Source organism: Euprymna scolopes, chromosome 25 (genome assembly GCF_053919585.1).
Source record: "Euprymna scolopes isolate OS-2025 chromosome 25, ASM5391958v1, whole genome shotgun sequence".
Taxonomy (NCBI): domain Eukaryota; kingdom Metazoa; phylum Mollusca; class Cephalopoda; order Sepiida; family Sepiolidae; genus Euprymna; species Euprymna scolopes.
In genome coordinates, this window is record NC_136506.1 from 104165402 (window position 1) to 104179485 (window position 14084).

The 14084-nt window shown below is 36.1% G+C and overlaps 1 protein-coding gene across 2 annotated transcripts in view; it reads left to right on the top strand.

The window, feature by feature from the left end:
• Positions 1–794: 794 nt before the first annotated feature.
• LOC145247550 (uncharacterized) overlaps positions 795–14084 on the top strand; it is a 94980-nt gene continuing 81690 nt past the window's right edge. The window contains exon 1 of one of the 2 annotated variants that reach the window (XM_080109394.1): positions 795–935. The gene's annotated coding sequence lies outside the window, so the exon portion shown is untranslated. Of the gene's footprint in view, positions 936–9305; positions 9562–14084 lie in introns of those variants that run through there. The other variant, XM_080109393.1, reaches the window with a different exon arrangement.

Genomic DNA, 14084 nt, shown 5'->3' on the forward strand with positions numbered 1-14084 from the left:
AATTAGATACGAGATATAGATAAAAGGGATAAAGAGAGAGGGGCGGAGAAACGCCAGAGAATAAGAGATAGAGAGCGCACGCGCGCGAGCGAGAGAGAGAGAGAAAGAGAGCGATATATGAGTCTTAGGACATAGGCGGAGGCAATTACGAGAGTGATAGTGGTAGGAGAAATCCAATTAAAAAAAGAAGAAAACGACTAGTTAAAAGAAAAGAAGAAGAGAAATAATGTTTCTTAGTTGATAATTTAGGAAGTAAAGAGTGTTTGTTATAAAGAGAAATGAAGAAAGAAGACCTAAATAGATATAATAGAACTAAAACGGAGGTAGGAGGAGATCAAACGCTACGGAAACAGATAGAAAGGATAAGACGGGTTTTAAGAGTATAGGTAAGAGTAAAAGTAAAAAAGAAGGGGAGTGGGAAGATGGGGGTAAATAACGAGGGTGGTTTTCAAATAGCAAGAGAGTTAATGATAGGATTTATAAGCAGGCGACAATTTTGATGAGCAAGAAATAGATAACGGGAGCGGAAAGAGAGGGGGGTGGGGATAAACTGGATAGAGTAAGTGATAATAAGGGAGGGGGGCAGATGGGAGAGTTTAAAGCAAATCTAAAGAAGGAGAAATAGGACTAGTATGGCTGGGGAAGAGTTGGAGAAAGAAGCACAAGAAAAGTTAAACCAAATATGAAAGCGGAACAGAGAGGGTAGGAGGATCTAAACGCGATAATCAAATAGGTACAAAGAATAAGAGTGGCCTAACAGGGTGGAAGTGAGAGTGTAACCTACGAATTAAGTGTAGGGTGGGTGGGTGGAAAAGGGAAGGAACTAGAAAGGGAGGAAGGGGCGGGGGGCGTTGGTGGCCGTGCCAGAAAACGAAAATATCCCAGACTAACCGAAGCCACCGAAACAGCCTCACCTCAAAATGGAAGAATTACGGGTTTGTGCCATTTCTTTTTTCTTTTTCTTTTTTTTTTTTCTTACCTTTCATGTATGTTTGTACATTTTTTTTCTTTGACTGCCTTCTTGTTTTTTTAAATTCTTCTACATTACGAATTCTTTCGAAAAGGAAGAAATTGGCGTCTACCGCAAACTCCACAATTTCTTTAAAAATGTTACCAACTATTTTCCTGTTTTATTTTTTATTTTTATTTTTATTTTTGTTTTGTTCCGCATGATTTTGTAAATATTCTGTTCAACTCAAATACGTCTTCGCTCAAATCTGTTAATGTGTCTGTCACGCATAAATTTAAAATCGCATCCTTTTGTCTGGCTCGCTTAAGGGCATCTAGTTCTCTTTCCCTCTGCAACAACTGTTGCACAGAGATCGAAAAATAGAATTGAAAAGTCAGCGCCCTCAAGGATGGCGGAAGCATAGCCCTGCAAAAAAAAAGTACCTGGGCTACTCCGTCGGCATTCTCCGGTAAGGGCGACTCAGGCGATTAGCAATAACCTTACCTCTTCTCAAAGGAGGAAAGAAAAAGTTAGGGGGAGAGGATCTCCTAGAACTGCAAACAACCAGTACTACACCGCAATCAACAGGAACCAAGTCATTACAGGAATGATCTAATCTGTTGATTGTTTTTTGAAGGAGGAGAAGGAGAAAAATCCCTAGCATTTACTTTGGTGTCCTTTTTTGCCAAACTTAAATTTGAAATAGCATTTTCCTTCATCTGTCACGCTTAGGTATAAAATTTTCTTTCTTTCTGTCGGGCTTAAGTTTGAAAAAAGCATTTTCATTCTGTCTATCACGCTTATTTTAAATAGCATTTTCATTTTGTCTCTTATACAAAGTTTAAAATATCATTGTATTATATGTAACGCATAAGTTTAAAATGGCGCAACAGACCAAAGAATGCCCTAATTTTATAAAGCGTTTATAATTTTATTTTACATACGTACAGAATGTATAGCGTGCTAATTTTTAGGCAGTATTTTACGATTTCAAATTAACTTTTTACAGTATCTTATGTTTATTGGCTTGTTAGGTGAAAATACAGAATATTAAATCATTCCTCTCCGTTTTTTTTACTTATTTAATTGCGGAATGTTATCCTCATCTTTATAGTTGTTGTTTCCCTCTGGCATTCATCAGGTGGTTTACCGCGATGGGATTTGAATACTGAGTCTCTTAAATGTATCTTCAGTAATTACTGCCTTCCATAGTTGTTGTCTCATCACCTTTGGCCAACTAATTCTCTGGTCGCTATATTTAGATAATGCTCATCTGAAACCGTAGATATTCAACGCCTCTATCCAATGCGCTACGCGTCCGCAAATAAATGAATAAAAATATACCAATTACTCATCTCAAAGGATTCCAATCATAATACAAAAACAATACTCCCTCTCCATGTTAAGAATGGGTTTCTAAATAATTGCATCACTGTTTCAGCACGATCCGTATTCTACATGAGTACCTTTATTGTCTGCCATTCTTAAGTTGGGAATAAGTTTTCTGTTCTGTCTCGAATCATTTTCAAGTAACATTTTATTCTGGAGATCAAACTTGGGTTTAGATTTTATGCATTCTGCCACGCCTAAAATTTAGATAACTTTTCTTTCGTCTGCTATGCTTAAGTTTAAAAAGCATTTTATTTTCAGTCCCGCTTAAATTTTAAATACAATTTTCGTAGACCTGTCATGCTCGAGTCTGAATTGGGCTTTTTGTAGGTTTGTTAAGCTCGAGTCTTAATTGGGCTTTTCGTAGGTCTGTCATGCTCGAATCTAAATTGGGCCTTTCTTAGGTTTGTAAAACTCGGGTCTGAATTGGGCTTTTTCGTAGGTATGTCAAGCTCGAGTCTGAATTGAGATTTCCGTGGGTTTGTCAAGCTCGAGTCTGAGTTGGGCTTTTCGTTTATCTGTCATGCTCGAGTCTGAATTGGGCTTTTCGTAGGTCTGTCGTGTTCGTGTTTTAATTAGCCTTTTTATGGGTCTGCCAAGCTTAAGCGAAACATGGTTTGATGCGTCCCTTCTCTATAAAAAGTTCTGTCACGCTTAAGTTTGCAAAAAAAAAACACTTTTGTCAGTCTGTCACACTTCAGATTAAAATAGCATTTTATCTGTCTATGACGTTTTAGTTCGATGGCCTTAGTTTCCATTTATTTATGAATTTGTGTCTTTGCTACGAAAGGTGCCTTGAAAATAATCGTTTTTCTTTTTGCTTTAGCAGAATACACGAACCGTAATATTTGATTTTTATATAAAACTTTATTTAAAATCAGACATCACTTTCTGAGCGATAGCTTAGATATTTATTTCTCTGGCACGTTAAGAAATGTGGCACAAGGGTCGGAAAGTGGGATTGAAAAGTCTACTCTCGAGATGGGGGGACTTTCTGAAGTTGCAAAAGATGCTGGGCATCCTTGTCTGTATTACTCGAAAATGACACCTTAGGTGGTTAGCAATAAACTAACCCGCTTTCCAAAAAGAGAAAGCAAAGCTTGGGAGGGAGACCTCCTAGAACTGCACAGGACTAGCCACATTCTACAACAGGGGAAAGGTTGCTACAAGAATGGTTTCGAGTCTGTTGATTTTTAAAAGCGTCTCCAGCGAAACTGCTCGACAAGTTGAAGCCTTCAAAATCGATAACGAACTTCAAAGGGTCAATACGTAAAAAACAAACAAAACGTATCTTTGGATTAAAATAACTTAGATATTTATTCATCATTTGCGTTGAATCATTGCAATTGAGAAACGGAAGTAATGCATGCAATTGTACGAACAGTTTCTTTTCTGGAACTATCCGTCTATGGAACGCGATATCGTAGGGCTTCTTCTCAGCTGACTATAACATGGTCGTTTTCAAGTCTAATGTAAGTCAGTTCTAGTTAAGAGATCCTCTTACATAATTAAACCTTACCCAAAATTGCACTATTACTGGCCATCACGGTGTTTGCTCACCGTCGTCCTAACACTTGTTAAATCTTATCTTAGAGTGACGTCCTGGCCTTGATAAGCGGTGACCTTCCAAGTAAAAATATATATATATATATATATATATATATATCTTGCTCATTTATACTCTCAAAATAAAGTGAAACAAATTATTCTCACGCGCGCCACAGTCGTCTAAAAGAATGAGGAATATTTTTGAAATGCTGGCAATTATTTTCGTAGGCTTTTTTTTTTTTTTTTTTCATAGCGTTGCACATTTATTCATTTTTACTTTTTGTAAGTGCGAGCGGGGAAAGGGGTGGGCGCAAACGTAACTGTTAAAAAAAGGGCGTGGCTTTTAAAATATTCCGAAATAAAAATAATAGATTCGCCTACCGAAAATAAATAAGCATACAGAAATAGATTCAGTGCTTCACAACCAACTGAAACAACTGTTATTTCTCGCGAGTTGATAATAAGTTTAGCCAAAACTTTCGCATATTCCAACTTGGTACAATGTACGTATTTTTTTATTTTTTTTCACTTTCTTTCATTATTTTATTCTAGTTGAGGATGGGGCATCCTACCAGGTACCAAACGTTCACCCGCTATTTCATACATTCTAACTGAGAGATCTTTTTTTAAGATTCTAACCGCTCCTTTAAGTGCAAGTGTTTGCATTTCCCTTGCACTTGGTTTACCGAGTGTATTTGCCAGATAGTTTTTGAAATTCTTTTTCATAAGTCCACTTGCTCTTTTAATTATTGGAATTATGAAGATCTTCCTAAGATTCCAATTTCTTTGCATGCCATTTATAAGACGTTGATACAGTGTAGCCCGGATATAAGAGTCCCGAATATAAGAAAAATGGATATAAGAGAGATTTTCTCTGGTCCCAAATTAGAGCCTGTGTTAATGTACAGTGTAACCCGGATATAAGAAACATATGCGTGTTTAGCCCTGATATAAGATAGATGTCGGCCCTGAGAAGAAGTGTCTTATATACGGGTTATACGGTATTGCCTTTTAACTCAGTTTAATCCAGCATCATTGGGGACACTAACTTCTACTAAGGTTGTTTCTTTCTCCTTCTTGTCCCATATCACTAGGTCGGGTTTAATAGATTTTCTGGATATGCAGCTGTAGAAATTGCTCAGTCATAGTGTATATGCATTGGAAAGTGCGTTTGTAATTCTGTCTTCGCGGAGAAACAGAATGCATCGATGCGTTAAAAACAGAAATGTTGCGAAATAATTTCAGCGTTTTCTTTATTACTTTGCATTTTTTGCTGTTCGAGATGTTTTCCTTAACTTTGCTATTTATTTTTCGCGTATTTTGCTTAAGAGTCAGGGTGCTCGCTAATAGGCCGCGAGACCGGGATTCAATACTCGACCGAGTAATATCACACAATCATAAAATGTTAGTTTATGCCCCTCACTAAACACTCAGAGTAATAGGGTGATTATCAAGAGCAAGTGGTGTAATATAGACTTCAATGTAGTATCTAATGAAAAAGAAGCCTTAAAGTCGCTCGATCAATTTACTTTCTTTTTAAGTGACATCATTGTTATGTCAAAAGAATATCTTTTGAGCTGCGCCACAGTTTATACATTTTTAATGAAAGCAAAGTAGAAAAATAACTAGTGAATAACTAATCACCAGTTCGTCTACTACATTTTCTTGGCCTTCGGGCCAAGATCAAAGTGTAGTATCTGTTCCGGCAGATACTGCACTTAAGATAATTTGTACCAGTCAATGGAGGGGAAACCCTCTATACTGGGACAATTATTATTTTTGGTAACCAGAGTGACCCCTTTTAGGGGAGCTGGTTTTTACCTCACATTAAAAACGGCCTTGTGCCTAATTTGCTCAGTGGGGGAGCAAATAAATACCATCTGTTCCGGCAGATGCTGCAGGCTATGACTAGCTATGACTAACTATGACTAGCAAAGACCAGATGTGGGGGCAACCCCACATGCCTGACCATTAACCAGCTCCCATTTCCCACCTCTCGGGAGCTGGTCCCCTTTTTCCCTTCCCCCTCCCTTCACTCCTCACATTAAAAATCGGCCTTGTGCCTAATTTGCTCGGTGGGGGAGCAAATAAATACCATCTGTTCTTCAGATGCTGCACTTAAGATAATTTGTACCAGTCAATGGAGGGGAAACCCTCTATACTGGGACAATTATTATTTTTGGTAACCAGAGTGCCCCCTTTTTGCCTACTTTTAGGGGAGCTGGTTTTTACCTCACATTAAAAACGGCCTTGTGCCTAATTTGCTCAGTGGGGGAGCAAATAAACACCATCTGTTCCGGCAGATGCTGCAAGCTATGACTAGCTATGACTAGCAAAGACCAGATGTGGGGGCAACCCCACATGCCTGACCTTTAACCAGCTCCCATTTCCCACCTCTCGGGAGCTGGTCCCCTTTTTCCCTTCCCCCTCCCTTCACTCCTCACATTAAAAATCGGCCTTGTGCCTAATTTGCTCGGTGGGGGAGCAAATAAATACCATCTGTTCCGGCAGATGCTGCAAGCTATGACTAGCTATGACTAGCAAAGACCAGATGTGGGGGCAACCCCACATGCCTGACCATTAACCAGCTCCCATTTCCCACCTCTCGGGAGCTGGTCCCCTTTTTCCCTTCCCCCTCCCTTCACTCCTCACATTAAAAATCGGCCTTATGCCTAATTTGCTCGGTGGGGGAGCAAATAAATACCATCTGTTCCGGCAGATACTGCAAGCTATGACTAGCTATGACTAGCTATGACTAGCAAAGACCAGATGTGGGGGCAACCCCACATGCCTGACCTTTAACCAGCTCCCATTTCCCACCTCTCGGGAGCTGGTCCCCTTTTTCCCTCCCCCCTCCCTTCACTCCTCACATTAAAAATTGGCCTTGTGCCTAATTTGCTCGGTGGGGGAGCAAATAAATACCATCTGTTCTTCAGATGCTGCACTTCATTTTCTTGTTCTCTTTCGGTGGAGGAGAAATCCTTCACGACTGAGACAATTTTTATGTTTGTACCTTTTCTCCACGTTAAAAAACGACCCTGGTGTCTAACTCTGTCCCGTGGGGAGGCATAGTGAATAGGTACATTTATTATATCTGTGTAGATCGTCATTTTGTTATGAAATGGAAGTCTATGATAATGATATGAAACGTTTTATTTTTTCTTTTTATCTTTTATGAGTATATATAACAGATCTATCGTAATCTCTATGTTGGCATATGTATACCAATGTTATCATTCGTCAGAATAGAATTCGTTTTGAATTTTGCAAAGTATAAATGTCGAGACCATGGAAGAACGCGAGACAGATCTGTTTAGATATTAAAATAATTCGAGGAATGTTTGGCTCCCTCTACAACTCGGTGCAGTAGTTAACGAAAAGAAAGCCTCTTCCGAATATATTCAATCAATTTATTATCTTAATTAACAGTATCTTTATTTATTTTTATTTTTTTATAGATGCATACTTTATAAATTCCACCAAGCAAAGCACAGTAAAAAAAATAGTGGTTTATGGCTGCGAATAACTAGCATACTCGATGATGCCTCCATTCAGTCTCGAAAGACAAAAGAAAACCCCCTGTATGGGGCAGCTATGCGTTAATTTGTGGGGCAAGGGTTGCGCAATCGCCAACCACACCTCTCCTGAATCGGCACTGTTTGAGTCCAGTGGCAAGGAGCAGACCAGGACGACTGGAAACAATGCCGAGATAAGCGGAGAGCACATACAGCACCTGGAAGTCCCAAATGGTCACCCATTTAGTACTGACCAGGTTCAACGTTGCTTAACTACGGTGATGTCAACGTTATTATGCGTACTAGTCTACTACTTTTATTTTATATCTGTGTGGATCGCCATTTTTTTATCAAATGGGCAGGTTATGATAATGGTCTGAAGCCATATTGATTTTAAAATCGTTTACGCAGATATATGAAATATCTGTTAGAATTTCTCCGTTGAAATATGTCTATGAATGTCGTCGTCGTTGTTATTGTTGTTGTTGTTATTATTATTATTATTATTATTATTATAATAATAATAATAATAATAATAATAATAATAATAATAACAACAACAACAATAACAACATCTTGTTTTAATCAGAAAAAATACATATTGAATTTCCGTAATGTGTAAATGTCGCTGCCATGGGTGAACGCGAGAAAAAATTGTTTGAGCATTAAAAGTAGTTTTAATTATTTATTACAAAATGCGAAATCATTTCCATTAAACTAGTATTATGCATCTAAAATTGAACAAAAATGTCAATTTTTTGTTTCATTTTCGTATGTAGATAAACACATCAGGTAAAATTATGCGGCCATTTATTTTTGCTTCGACATATTTACATAATGTTATCAAATTTCAAGCATGCATTTCAGATGCATAATACTAAAACAGAAATGATTTCTCAATTAATAATGTAAGTAATGGAAAACAACGTCATAAAACTATTTTTAATGCCGAAACAAATCTTCTCATTTTCTTCCGCGACTTTCATAGCCTGCTTTGATTTTTATTTGTTTTCTTTCTAGAGACAGAACGATTGTTAATGTTCATTTTTATAAAAGAGAATAAGAAAGTGAACGAATCTCCCAAGAGAAACAAAATGGAATCGGGAAAATAATGGAAACTTGATATGAAAATTGGAAGAATATTTGGGGGTTTTTTTTATGGAGTTAAATTGATGGATTGTTCTTTCAACTGACAAGAAAAACCGCCGCGAAATAAATAAAAAATAATAATTTCCAGCAATCGAAACAAATACGAATAAAAAGTAAAAGCAGTAAAACATGTTTTATCTAATGGCTCGTCTGAAGAATTAAAGAACTTTGGAAAGAGGAAAAATAGAAAAATGGCTTAAGAAAAAAAAAAAGAGAAATCCATTTTGAAGTGGAAATATGGGGGAAAATTGACAGAAAACGAAGGAAGCGATTAAAACGGAAACCAGAAATATTTTAATGATTGAAAATAATAAATAACGCACGCACACACCCACACTAACACATACACACACAGATATATATTTATATATATAATTTAATTTATTAGTTTCTGATATATATATATATATATATATATATATATATATATATATATATATATATATATATATATATATCAGAAAATAAGAAATTAAATTCGTTTCGACAATACATCATAAAATAAGAATTTTTTAAAAGTAAAATAATTATTTTTTTTAAATCATATTTTTCAGAAAATACACGAAAATTATTTACATTAAAAAACAGAGAATTAACGCGTAAAGTAAAATTTTACAAAAAATTGAAAAAATAGAAAGAAAACGTTTTCTAAATTTTTAAAGTCGATAAATACTAAAAAAATAATTAAGAAAATCTCAATGTAATATTGAAAAAATATATATTTAAAAAATACAAAGATCTGTATGAAAGAAAAAAAATCAAAGATCAGAAATATATTCTTGAGATCTTTAAAAAATGTCATAAAAAATTAAAAAAAAAAAAAGATCTTCGAAAAAAAGATAATAACGAAAAAATAAATAGGAGGTGAAAGTCTTTTATTTTTTTTTTTTTTAAAGAAAAATATTTTTAAAAAAGATCTATAAAAAAAATCCACAAAAAATTCCAATCGGATTTACAGGGAATGCCAAGGAAATATTTCTTTGGTTTGGATATATATTACCACACTACCAAGTAAGTTTTTTTTATAACTTTTTCTTTCATTTTTACCAATGTCATACTCTTGTGAACTTGCTGATGATAATAACATAGATATATTATGCTTATTTATATCAGAGATATTTTCAATTAGAAGGCATTTTATTTTGGGCTAGCATGGTTACCAGACGATGCTCGTCAATATGTACAACCAAATAAACGACTTAAATCGTTTCTCGAGTCCTTGTCTATCTTTCCTCCTCTATCATCCCTTTTCTCACCTATCTTCATCTCATCTCTCACTTCTTATCTTTATCATCTTCTCTTTCCCCGTTGTTTTCCTTCCACTATAACTTTCTTTATCCATTATTGGAAATGTATCTTGGGAAGTTTCTGATTTTTAATGCTTGATACACAAATCCGCACAAATAATTACGGCTTAACTTTCTCTCTCTCAGATATATATGTGTGTGTGTGTGTGTGTGTGTGTGTGTGTGTGTGTGTGTGTGTGAGAGAGAGAGAGAAAGAAAAAAAAAAGAAAACTAACTCTGTAAAAATACAATAGGTCGAACTATATAAAAAATACCAAAATGTTATACATAACAAACAGTCTTATTCCTAATCAACGACAAGCAACACAGATCAAAAGAACACTTAATGCCGCCGAAAAGTAGATATAGCAAATAATTAATCTTTAGCCAAAAACTTGATTTTCTATCTGGGTCGATTTTGTTTTTATTTTTAAGGGAGGTAGTATTTTATCAACACTGCTAGAGAGTTATGAGATAAAATACTGTCCTGTTTCTAAATCCATGTGACAATTTTCCTGATAAAAACTGATTTTCCTACGATAATATTAAGACAATTAAAAATTATTAAAACAATCTGATGCGGAGATTGCAAGGAGTTTATAAGTTTACAAATAAAGGTGGTCTAATGAAGCTTTTGTGCTTCTATAATCACTTCATGACTCACTAACACTTGGGGAAGTGGACGAACTATATCTTCACACGTTCGATAGTTTTCAATTCTTAGCCGGGGAAGAGATGATTTTACTTTTTGACAGAAATAAAGTAATTTCTCAACTTCCGTCATCCGTCGAGGTCTTGCTTTAACTTTCCACTCGTCAATCATTTAGCTGTTCTTAGTGGGACTATTGTAATCAATTCTTTTTTTTTTTTTCATTACGCAACAATGATTCTCACGTATGCAAATCTGACAAGCTGGTTATTTTGTAGTTTATTATTAAATTCATGAAAAGGAATCCGTAATAATAAAGCGGAGAAGAGTAAACATCGATTGAAACGTCACCGAAAACTATATCAACATCAAATGATAACTAGGGCTAGGACAAACGTATATTCTTTTCATTGTATTAACTCTCGAGTGTGTACCCGTTGATTTCTTATATGCTTTTATATGGTGAAGTGGTTCTCGGTTGATTAACTGTGTCGGATATATACTCGAGAGTCAAAAAATAAGAATATGCTGTTGTCATAGCTTTGATGATAAAAATCAGATTATTTTTTAAAAAAACTTTTCTACCTTGATACCACCCTAAATATGGCATATTTTTTTTATTAGAGCCAGATATAAAGGGAACACCTAAGTCTTGAGTTTGGCAGTAAGATGTTAGTTCACATCACATTTACATTTATTCAGGTTGGTACAGTCGGGAAACCAAGGAGCAGATGAGGAATTTCAATAGTACACGAATGGAGTTTATAAGCTATTAGATTAGAACATTTTCTGGCGTCTGAGAAGCTTAAAAGTGAAAGGGTGGAATTTTGCTCATCGTGTTGATTGGAAGAATTTACATTGAGAGGGGATGCAAATGCAGTACATTTGTCGGAGACTTGGAAGTACTTGTAAATCAAAAACTAACGCGGACTAATGCTTTGTCCCAATTGCCCCCAATGGTATCATTGAACCCTGACATTTTGTCCCGTCCAAACCGAACGAAATCCCCATTAGTGAAAGCTGTAGGATTTCTAGCAAACATTTATATGAAAACTATACGACGCACGTTGGAAGAGTATAATTATTCTAATTACTAATTAAGCTAATTGTTCCCGAATTGGGTTAAATGGCCAATTAGTAATAAATTCCCCGCATTCTTACGTTTACCATTTTGTTTTTCGTCTAATGACACATTTTTTTATAGAATCATTTTAAGCGAACATATTATTCCCAAGCAAAGAGTAAAACAGTTCCAAATACAAAAATGTTAAAAGGTTCAGCGAAAATTTTTAAAGGTCAATGATTTTTATGTATATCAGAAACTTCTTCTTTGATGGTTGTTTGTATCGGGAAAAGAGTAGGAGTTACAAGCACACACTATATATACATGCATACATACATACACCCCCTACACATTACATATATATACTCATATACATACATAGACACATATTACGTCCATACATATATACACATATTACATACATGCATACTTACAAACATGCACATATTACATACATGCATACATATAGACATACATACATACATACATGATGGTTGCAACGTCTTGTCAAACGAGTGCCACTCCCTCAGACACTTAAAGTCCATGAGCCCAAAAATGACGTTTTTTTTAGTCCTACCGGTGAATTCACATGCTCAAGCAGGCATGACACTGAAGACGGTCATTGAGATCAATTATTACATATGTCCAGCATTTCAAGCCTCCACGCGTCACAACTTTTCCATCGCCACAGGACCATTTTTATAGATAAATGCCTGAGGGGGTATCTATACACAGATGATGTTACAGAGTCTTAGCTTTGTACGACAGCTAAGTCTCTCTCTCGATTCAAAATGTTGACATCCAGCGACAAACAAGAGCAAGATAGCCAGCAACAAGTTAAACTGTAGACCAGCTTAATGCGGGTACTGGTCTCCCGCTTTATGTTTTTTTTTAAATCAGAGATTTGCTTCTCCTAGAAAGGTTTCCTTCACCACGGCTTGCAGGAGCCCTATCCATCCCAGCACACATATACATACACACAAACACACACGGTGCTAGTTGGCCGTTGAACCCAAAAAAAGGGTTCATTCGCCCTTTGGAAGGTCTTGTTTTTAATCCTTCAGGGAAACTAGCAAACTTCCTTACCAAACAAGTCTGGTGGGGGAAACAGTTTAGTCGCCGGTTACCTGACCATGAGGCAGATAGTACTGGGTTACATGGTACCAGTAGCATATGACATGGCCTGACATACATACATACATACATACGTACGTACGTACGTACGTACATACATACGCACTAGAAGTGAGACCCGAGATTGAATGAGGATCAATGCATATTCCGCGCAATATTTTTAATGTCATCCAAATCGGTGAAATTGTCCAATTTTCCATCAAATCATTTGATTGTCTGCTCTAGTCAGGAACCCATCGCGGTGCACAAGAAGGAAGTTTTGCATGCCATCTCGCAGTGATTTTGTCCACAATCTATTGTTGAGCTTGTATATAGAGGTACAGATAAGTTATTTTTCTGTTTTTAAAGTCGAATCCAAATAAGATTTATTTTGGAAAATCAACCTTTACTTCTGACTATCTAATGTTCATTTATTATTGTTCCATTATGGTATTAACATTACCATAAGATATTTCGTTACAATTTACGAGCAGTGCGCCCGGCGTTGATCAGTTGTAAAATACGCGTAATATGCTTTTAACTTACGCAGATTTCGTATTTATTATTTAAGCGCCACTTCAATATTGATTATTATATTTTAATGAATATATCGATTTCGAAAGTTGGGTGCTATCAGCTAAAATCGAAACCAAAACATTTAACGCGAGAGCCTTAGTCGTCACCGTTTGAATTATCGTCAGATGAATAAGAAAAAGTAAAAAAATGAATCGACTTTAATATATAAACGTATATTTGCACATACGTACAAGTGTACTTAAGTCTACTTACCAAGTTCCAATTTTTTATTAGTTTTACCTCCTTAGCAGCTATATTTATCGGCTCGTCTACATATATATACAAGGATCTTCAAAAGATGCAACCATTTGATTATCCTCGCGCTGCTCTGCGACTGAGTTTCGAAGGATATCCATCCTAAAAAAATGGCGACAGATATAGTGAATTTTATAAATTAGATTCAGACGGCTGGACACTGATGAAAAGATATCGGTTTTTGAATGTGTCTTGTGATGTTTTCACCTCAGGCTGGACACACAAACACACACACACACACGTACACACATACACACACACGTACACACACACACGTACACATACGTACACACACAGGTACACACACATACACACACGTACACACACACACACGTACACGCACATACACACACACGCGCGTACACACACACACGCACACACACGCGCGTACACACACACACACGTACACACACATACGCACACACACACCTGCTCTTCATATAATAGATTAAATCGTATTATTTGGATTCATCTAGATTTACATATCACAACTTATTATAATACTAATTAGTAATAGTGAGATTTACAACTAGAATTAAGAATAGGTTTAAGGCTCCTAAAGTTCGTAGGAGAACTGTCCGCAAGGGTCCGT